Source organism: Anabrus simplex, chromosome 4 (genome assembly GCF_040414725.1).
Source record: "Anabrus simplex isolate iqAnaSimp1 chromosome 4, ASM4041472v1, whole genome shotgun sequence".
NCBI classification, from domain to species: domain Eukaryota; kingdom Metazoa; phylum Arthropoda; class Insecta; order Orthoptera; family Tettigoniidae; genus Anabrus; species Anabrus simplex.
This window is the reverse complement of record NC_090268.1, coordinates 144914435-144922716: the sequence shown is the minus strand read 5'-3', so window position 1 is coordinate 144922716 and position 8282 is coordinate 144914435.

Genomic DNA, 8282 nt, shown 5'->3' with positions numbered 1-8282 from the left:
TGGACTGATTATTTTATAGAATATCGACAGCGTCGCAGAAGTAGTGTTAGGTAGGCAGTAATGGTATTGCTTAAGTTAGTAGTACGTGAAGGTAGAGTCACTATCAATTTTTGTGGACGATAGAACAACGTTTGAAATCAAATGTTGAGTTGGATGCTAGCATAACTTTGATTGGTGAGTGTTTTTAATAGCAATTGTTTACGTTAGGGCTGCAGCTAATTATTTATTGAAAGATCCAATATTGTGTTGTTGGGCTTTACAGCAATGAGTCGCCATAATGCGGATTCGGAATGGGAGAATAAGGGTTCAGGTAGAAGTACGACAGGTAGTGATGAAACGTTGATGACTCCTGGTCAAAATGTAACAAACAAGACTACTATTTCTACTCCCAATGGTCAAGAGCCGACAAGAAGAGGCCGGAAAAGACATAAATTCCCACAACAATGGAAGAGGAGTGTACAGAAGAACATGTTATCAACTTAGACCTGACCAACCGAATAACATTGCGAATTTTCTGCGACGGCTGCGGCGGCCAAAATAAAAATACCACTATGATGGGCATGATTATCCGGTGGTTTCTGCATGAAGCTCCGAATACATTGAAGAGAATCATTTCATGTTTTCCTATCGTCGGACATTCATTTATTCCACCAGACCGAGTTTTCGGCAACATAGAACGACAACTCTGGAAGCTTTCTGTTGTTGAAAATACTATTAAATGCGTCGAAATCATCAAGAAATTTTCCACGCTGGTTCGTTTGGGAGATGATTGCACAGTACATGATTGGAAGACTTATGCCCAGAGCATCCTGAAAACCCCAGGAACATGGCACTTCCAGTCCCATAAGTCCAAGAAGCTGATTTTTACGAAAGACCTTGTGTAGCTACTCCAACCACTACTCTTATACCTTCATCTCCTTCACACAATATACATAACATTTGTTTGAGCGCCAGTTGCTTTTTAAGAAAAAACAAAAAAAATTGGTAGAGCATATCTCTTATATCAATTATCTCAAGGCGTGAGGTGATAAACTCACACATCTGGCAATATACAGGGATATGGATCAGGACAATATTAGATTACGGTTGCATTTCCACAATTGAGGATTGTACATGGAACTAGAATCACTTATTATAATTAAAATAAAACTGAGTTTATGACTATAATTTACGTCACAATGAACAAGCATTGACGTATTTTAATTTAACAAAAAATATATATAGTGAGATTTGCGGTAACATTTAAAAGGAAAATTTAATCTAAACAAAGAAAGCTATTGGCATGAACTTGAAGTGAAATGTGATATCGCCGCTGATTACATTCTTCTTCATGTTATGAATGCATAACATGTCTGATGCTTTAATTACCTGATGTCTGCATATACCGCTAATGAACTTGAAATTCCTGGAGAAACCTATGAGCTGAAGTCGGGAGCCGTCTGCTGTTATCTTCTTATGTAACAAGGAGTTGACCTACATACCATGTACGCGTGTAGGAAGCTCCAATGTAAATACGTCCACTCAATAGATAGTAAGAAATTGGAAAATATTATTGAAACACCTTGTGAAGTCCATCCTCATAAGTAAATGATGTTTCACTATCAGCATAGTACCAGTCTCTACTCGGATCCAACTACCACTTGTAGACCTCCTCGATGATTCCAAAACATCTTCAAACACAACTCTTAGCTCTGACCACTACTCTAAAACCACTGACCATCACTCTTCCTTCACTTCTTCCATTTGATTCATATGATCTGATGCCTCTCACCACCGTTGCATCGACTTATATAACCTCGTGATGACCACTCGTCTCCCTACTCTCGGGTCATCCCTTCCACCTCAACATACAGTAGATGGCGAATACAGACACTTGGTCGCAATCACGTGCCCACGCACTGATGTCATCAGTCATGTGTCGTATAAGCGTGCCCAAGCGGATTACAGATGACTATACTGCATGCGTCACCGGGAAACCTACTTGCACATTACATTCTCAGTTAAACTTACCCTCTATTGCAAAATACTCTGCCAGCTCATCTGGCCAGAGTTACAAGCCACAGCATGACTATTTGAAACCAACAAATCTCACTTATTACAATACAGAATAATTACAAACAAAATTCACTTAACCTATGATTAAATACAATAATATGCGTGATACCTAATTATTACAGTCTAAATGATGAGAAACATAATATAAAATCGCATGAATCGGGTTAATAATAATAAATACTGAATGGAATCTGTAACCCTGTTGTACGGTTACACTTGACTAAAAAGTGTGCTTTGTACAAGGAGAGCCTTTTTAAAATTTTGAAGCGTACCAGCCGAAGAGTCTTACTAAGAAAGGCAAAACGTTTACGAACGAACTCCCTTACGTCATTACAAAAGGTAATGTCGTGAAAAAAGCTAAACTCGATGACGTGAAGAGACATTTGGCTCCCCACTATGGAGATCAATGGGACCAAGATGAAACTTCAAGTTTCTTTAAGGACGTGTTCACTCAACAGGAAAGCATTACTGCAGAGCCCAGCAGAGTAGCTGAAAAAACAGACGAAATTATCGAACTAATCGACGACGCTGACGGAGAGAGTGTCGTTTAAAGCTAAGAGTCTGTAAAAATGTGATTGTGGTAGTAATGTACTCTATGTATTAAACAGAAGCTTAACAATATAATATAATATAATATAATATAATATTGACAAAGTGAAATTATTTCCCATTTCTACTTCTGAAAAAATATGACTTCGAATATCATCGCAGTTATTTTTAATAATTAATGATAGTTCAATATCTAATAATGTAAGAACCGCTTTGTCCAAATACATTTACACCTATTTCACGTCTCACAACTCGCATTTTAGGTTGTCCGAATTCCTAGCTTGGATCTTTCAAAAGTTTGCAAAACCTGCTAAACGTGCGTTCGGTTGCAAAACCAGCTAACTGCAAATTTTAAGTGTAAAATACGACTAAAGTACAAATGTACGATTTCTCGCTCTATGGTATTTATGATCCACTACTTTTTCTCTGTTTTTTAAACAGAATCTTTTTCGTGCCTCTTTTAAACCGCTTTAAAACAGTTTTTGCTGTTTTCCCAACATTTAAAAAAAGTGCATTTAGCTGGTTTTGCAACTAGGCGACTAAAGTATTGTACGTCTTAAAGGTAACGCAGACCTATGGTGTTTCTCACACAATGGCGCCACTCATACACAACGCAAACCAATGAGGTTCCTCACTTAGGTGTACTAATCACGGGCGCCGGTATTCCCGCGGTGTTCCTCACATAGTGGGTACTAATCACAGGCAACGCAGACTCACAGTGTCGCTCACATAGTGGTACAACTCATAGGCAACGCCCAGACCCGTGGTGTTGCTCACATGGGTACGACTCACGGGTACTTGAAACCCACAGTGAATCCCGCTTGATTGCTACGAATCACAAAACTTTCCAGTACCTAACAGAGTGGTACTACTCGCACGTAAAGGCGACCCATGGTGTTCCGCGCGTGATGGTACTAATCAAACGTAGTTTCATGGTTCTAATACCATCATCCCTTGGTCGCCCCTTTTAGCCGCCTCTCACGACAGGCAGGGGATACCGTGGGTTTATTATTCGTCTGCCTCCCCACCCAGAGGGGGTGTGTGTTTGGTCCGCGAGTGGTATTTTATTTCCCTCAAGTCCGCCGGCAAGCCGGTTAGGATCCCCCTATCCGCCACCTGGGACGCGCCAAGTGGGAGTATCACCTCTCCCCCTGCTACGCCTGCGTAGCAGGTTCGTGGGATTTATTTTGGTTTTGTTTTGCTGTACATCAAGAAGTTTGGACATTTCTACATACCAAAAAAAACTGTGGTCATGCACTCTGGTGAAAGGTAAAAGGAGTTGTTATTGAAAGAAATTTTGTGTTTATGGGTTTTATCAAGTAAATTAACTTTCATTTGTTTTTTGTATATATTTCAAAGATTTCAACACTTCTTTCTCATTCCGCCAGTTTTGAATCTGGCCAATAAGAATGTTCTGTAATTATTTTTCAGCCTATCACAGGCTTCTTGTTGCTTTTTGGGTGTAAATTTTGAATTTGCCAATAAAATTGAGAGGATGTGTCGTGATTAGTCCAGAATCATTTCGAACAATCCCCTCGGGTATATAAGCTGAGGCTTTTCTGGCTACATTCTCTCTTTGATCGTCGTCTTTCTGAGTGTGTGTGCGTGTAAGACAGGAGGCGGGGCGCCTCATTTTTCGGCAGGCAGAGCAACAGCCAGGCAAAGGCCCCCAATATTCTATCTTTCAAGCTGTCTCCGCAAACTTATCCGAGGGGAAGTTTCGAATTTCTAACTATGTAACCAACCTTTTCTAAAATGTAAATTTTCGTTCGCCTAATGTAACATTTCATAAAGTCTTTAACTGAAAATCTGGGATAGAGAGTGCGTTACCCTCTCGAGTACCCCTTCAATTTTGTTTGAGGTGACTACGATTTTGTAAATGTTTTTCTTTCCTGTAATTAACCTTCATTCGAGTCACCTCAGTAGATTGGAATTAGCCCCTGTATCATTTTGCCGAGGTCCCCGTTAGGATTTTATTCTTCATTACCTAGGAGTGCAAGTATACGAATCCATTTATTTTGTGTTCGGGCCATTAATTTAACCTGTTATTCTTTTTCCACGAAGGCCCAGAAGGTTGGGTACTGAAACATGCTGGCTCAGCATGGTTTCCAAGATGTCTTACCAATATTTCACTGTATAAGTATCAACCTGTTACTACATCTTAGGTGTTTCCAGCTTTTTTCGATAGAGGGCAGCCCCCTCTGTCAAGAGCATTGATGATCTTGTCTCGACTAGGTCTTTTAACTATCTTCTCCTTGATAATTATTTTGTTCTGATGATGGGGAAGATTAATAATATGGAGCCCTCACACACAGGAGTGATATTATTACCTTTCAAATGGATGTATTTTATATTTAAAACCGTGCTAAATCACTGCACGATTAAGGTGTTCTGAAGACTGATATTGTGGGTTAATGTACCATTTTGAATTTGTATATCTTGTGTATGATCGGTCTTTCTTTTCTTTTTTATTTTCGGTGACCGAAAACCCGTCTTGATACTCGGAGAGAGGATGGTATGTGTTTGTGTGCGTTGTTGATATTATTGTGGTGCAACTAAATCTGAGCCTCTGTCTATTATAATGGGTTTCTCAATGAAACGTCTTTGCCCTCGGTTGGAATTATGGTTTGTGTGTCGACCGGAAGATTTATTCTGGCCGTACACAGCGATGTTTGTGGGTGGTCTACGCGTGGCCATGATATATGCCGCTGACGTTTGCGGTGAGTAGGACTATTTGGCCACTATTGGCGTTTGTCCTTATTGATTTTTGGTTATATTGTGCCCTACGAGTTGGCCGGATTTACCTATTAGCACCAATGGCCGTTGTTATTTGCCTTTAAAGCGATTTGTTCGTATGCTTGAATGAATATATGAATGAGCCGAGTAATAAGATGAAGTATCGGTCTATTAAATTTATGTTTATCTGTTCATTATCGCCCCTTTTCTCTCGGGTGCTGTCTCTTCTCCTTATTTAGTAAGCGCCCCGATCCTTTTCGACCTGGACGTTGCCATGTTGATTTATTTCTTTCTTGGCCGCACGCTGGCCCGTGTTAATCTAATTGATTTATTTTCCGTTCTTTTCCCCATTGTATCTGTTTCTCTTTGCCCGCTGGGGTTTGCTTTATCCTGGGTCGGGCTTTTTGTGTGCTCCTTGGTGTGTGGGGACCTAATGAAAGGAGATCGTGGTACTGTTTGTAAAAAAATGAAAGATATATAGAATGTTATTTAATAAAAGATAAAGTAAGAAAAATTGGATAAGGTACTCCCGACTTGTAATTAAGTACTAACCCTCGATAAATGGGAGCAATCGATTTAAGGCCTAGCCTAAAACTATTCTCTTCGCAAATGTTGTATGCGAAGTCGTCAAGAGTAAAAAATTACTAAGATCCCTTGCATAATTATGAAACTGTGCATGTGTGAATTGATGAGTTCAGGATACCATGATTGATTGTCATTCGGGCTAATCTGTATACGTATGTATTACCCAACTATCATCTTATATTTTCCTTTTCCAATTAATTCTCTAATTAACGTTGAGTTTTAATAAACTATCATTTATCACTTATTTGGATTTTGACTCAAAGTAGAGTTAGTTTAAGCTTGTACTGATTTAAGTGAATAACATTTTCAGTTCAAGGCAGAGTTATTCGCCCTTCCTGGTCGCGGTTCACGTGTAGTTTCCTCTTTTATCCTCGTCGTCGTCTAAATATTTATGTCAGATTGAGGGTGGGTGTGGCTCAGTAAATGGTAGCATAGACGTGCTCGATCAGGATATCTCATCTGGAAAAATAACGCGGGTGAGGTAGAACTGGGAATGGTATTCTGTTTCCGATGCATTAAGAAAATCATTATTACTTTTCGATTTAACCTTTTGAAACCTCTTATATTAATTCTGACCTTGTGTGTCGTTTATTAATTAACTCTTTCGATGACCATTGTGTATGTGTGGGTCTTTCATACTGACGAAACCTTGGTTGAGACATGGAAAGTGATAAATTTGTTGACATGAGTGGTGAGAGTGATGTATTTGCTGGAGAGGTCTCCGATATCGAAAGAGAAAGGCGAGAACGTATTAATCGGGATAGTGCTTCTGCCATATCAGGTAGTGAGAGTAATATGTGCTTAGGAGATAACAATGTTGTTGTTGACAGAAATTGTGGCCTCAATGAGAATCGTGTCGGTTTGGTTTCCCCTGTTATGGACCCAGTAGTGAACGTAGTCCTCATATTAACCCCGTTTTCGATATAGTTAGGAAATGGAAGCTCAATTTTTCCGGGGAAGGGGACAATTCTAATGTAATTTAATTTCTCGAGAGGGTCGAGGACATCGCTGAGTGCAGCTCGATATCCCTTAACCTTTTCGTTCCTGTAATTCCGGGGATGCTCGAAGGGCCGGCATTGAGGTGGTTTAGGTTGGTTAAAGCAAATGTCCGGTCGTAGTAGGATTTCGCTGATCGCATTAAAAAAACGTTTCGGGTTGTCCGACATGAACTATTGCCTGAAACAAGAGATCTTTAGAAGAACCCAAGGCGTTGGGGAAGGTGTTGACGACTATGCAACTAGTATTTTGACCCTGTATTACCGATTGGGTGTGAAGGTTATTCAGTGCGAAATATTCGACCAGTTTTACCGAAACCTGTCCCCTCAATACAAATTATTCATTAAGAGATCCTAGGTTCAGACCGTCGATAATGTTATTAACTTGGTTCGCGAGTTTGAATCGATCGTATGTGAAAATAAACAATATCGTCCTCCGACTCCGTCCGAATGCTCTTTCCCCGACGTCGCCTGCCGCACGTCCGTCAAGTCAGTATCCTTTGATGCGCCCCCTTCGCCGTCGCGCCCCTCGAGTAATCCCGAGCGGAGGACCAACATTGTGTCTTGGGCTCGACGCTGTATTAACGCCGTCCAACCCTCCGACTCGCCTGTTGAACGTGGTTCCGCTACAAGAAAGTGCTGGAATTGCGGTAAGGCTGGCATATTTCTAAAAGTTGTTGGTCAAAATCCCGACTGAAGTGTTCAAAATGTGGCCTCGTTGATGTCAATGCGCGTGTATGCCCTAGATGTAATTCCGGGCAGGGACACTGAACGCGCGCCGGCGTAATGGCCCTCCGTTGGCGCAAAATGTCGGTGTTAACAAAAGGATCTGGGGCCGTCCTTCGGCGACACCATGGGCCAAAGTTTGTATGGGATCGCGCACGCTATAAGCCCTGCTGGATACCGGTTCCTACGTTTCCTTCTTGAATCAGTGCCTTGTATCTTCCATGCATTTAAAGTATCTCTCGAATTGCGGGGAGATAAGAAAGTTTATGTCTGCTGAAGGCCGTCAAGTGTGTCCGGTGGGCCACGTCGTGTGCCACATCAAAATTCATAATCTTTCATGGAATTGGAAATTTTATGTTGTTACAGATCTGTCTGTCCCGATCATTTTAGGGACTGACTTTATGCAAGCGACGGGTCTATCCATTGATTTCATCACTCGAAGTTTCGCCTTCCGGTTCCGGTCTGACGTAAATAATCCCTTCGAAACCCCCTTTCTGCGTAATATTGTGTGTCCTCCTTCAACTCTTGTGACTCAAGTGCATCGTGTGACCTAACCGACGGATAGAATCTGATGCTAAACAGTCTAATGGAGGAATTTTCTGATGTTTTAACGCCTGAGTTGGGTTGTGCGAAAAA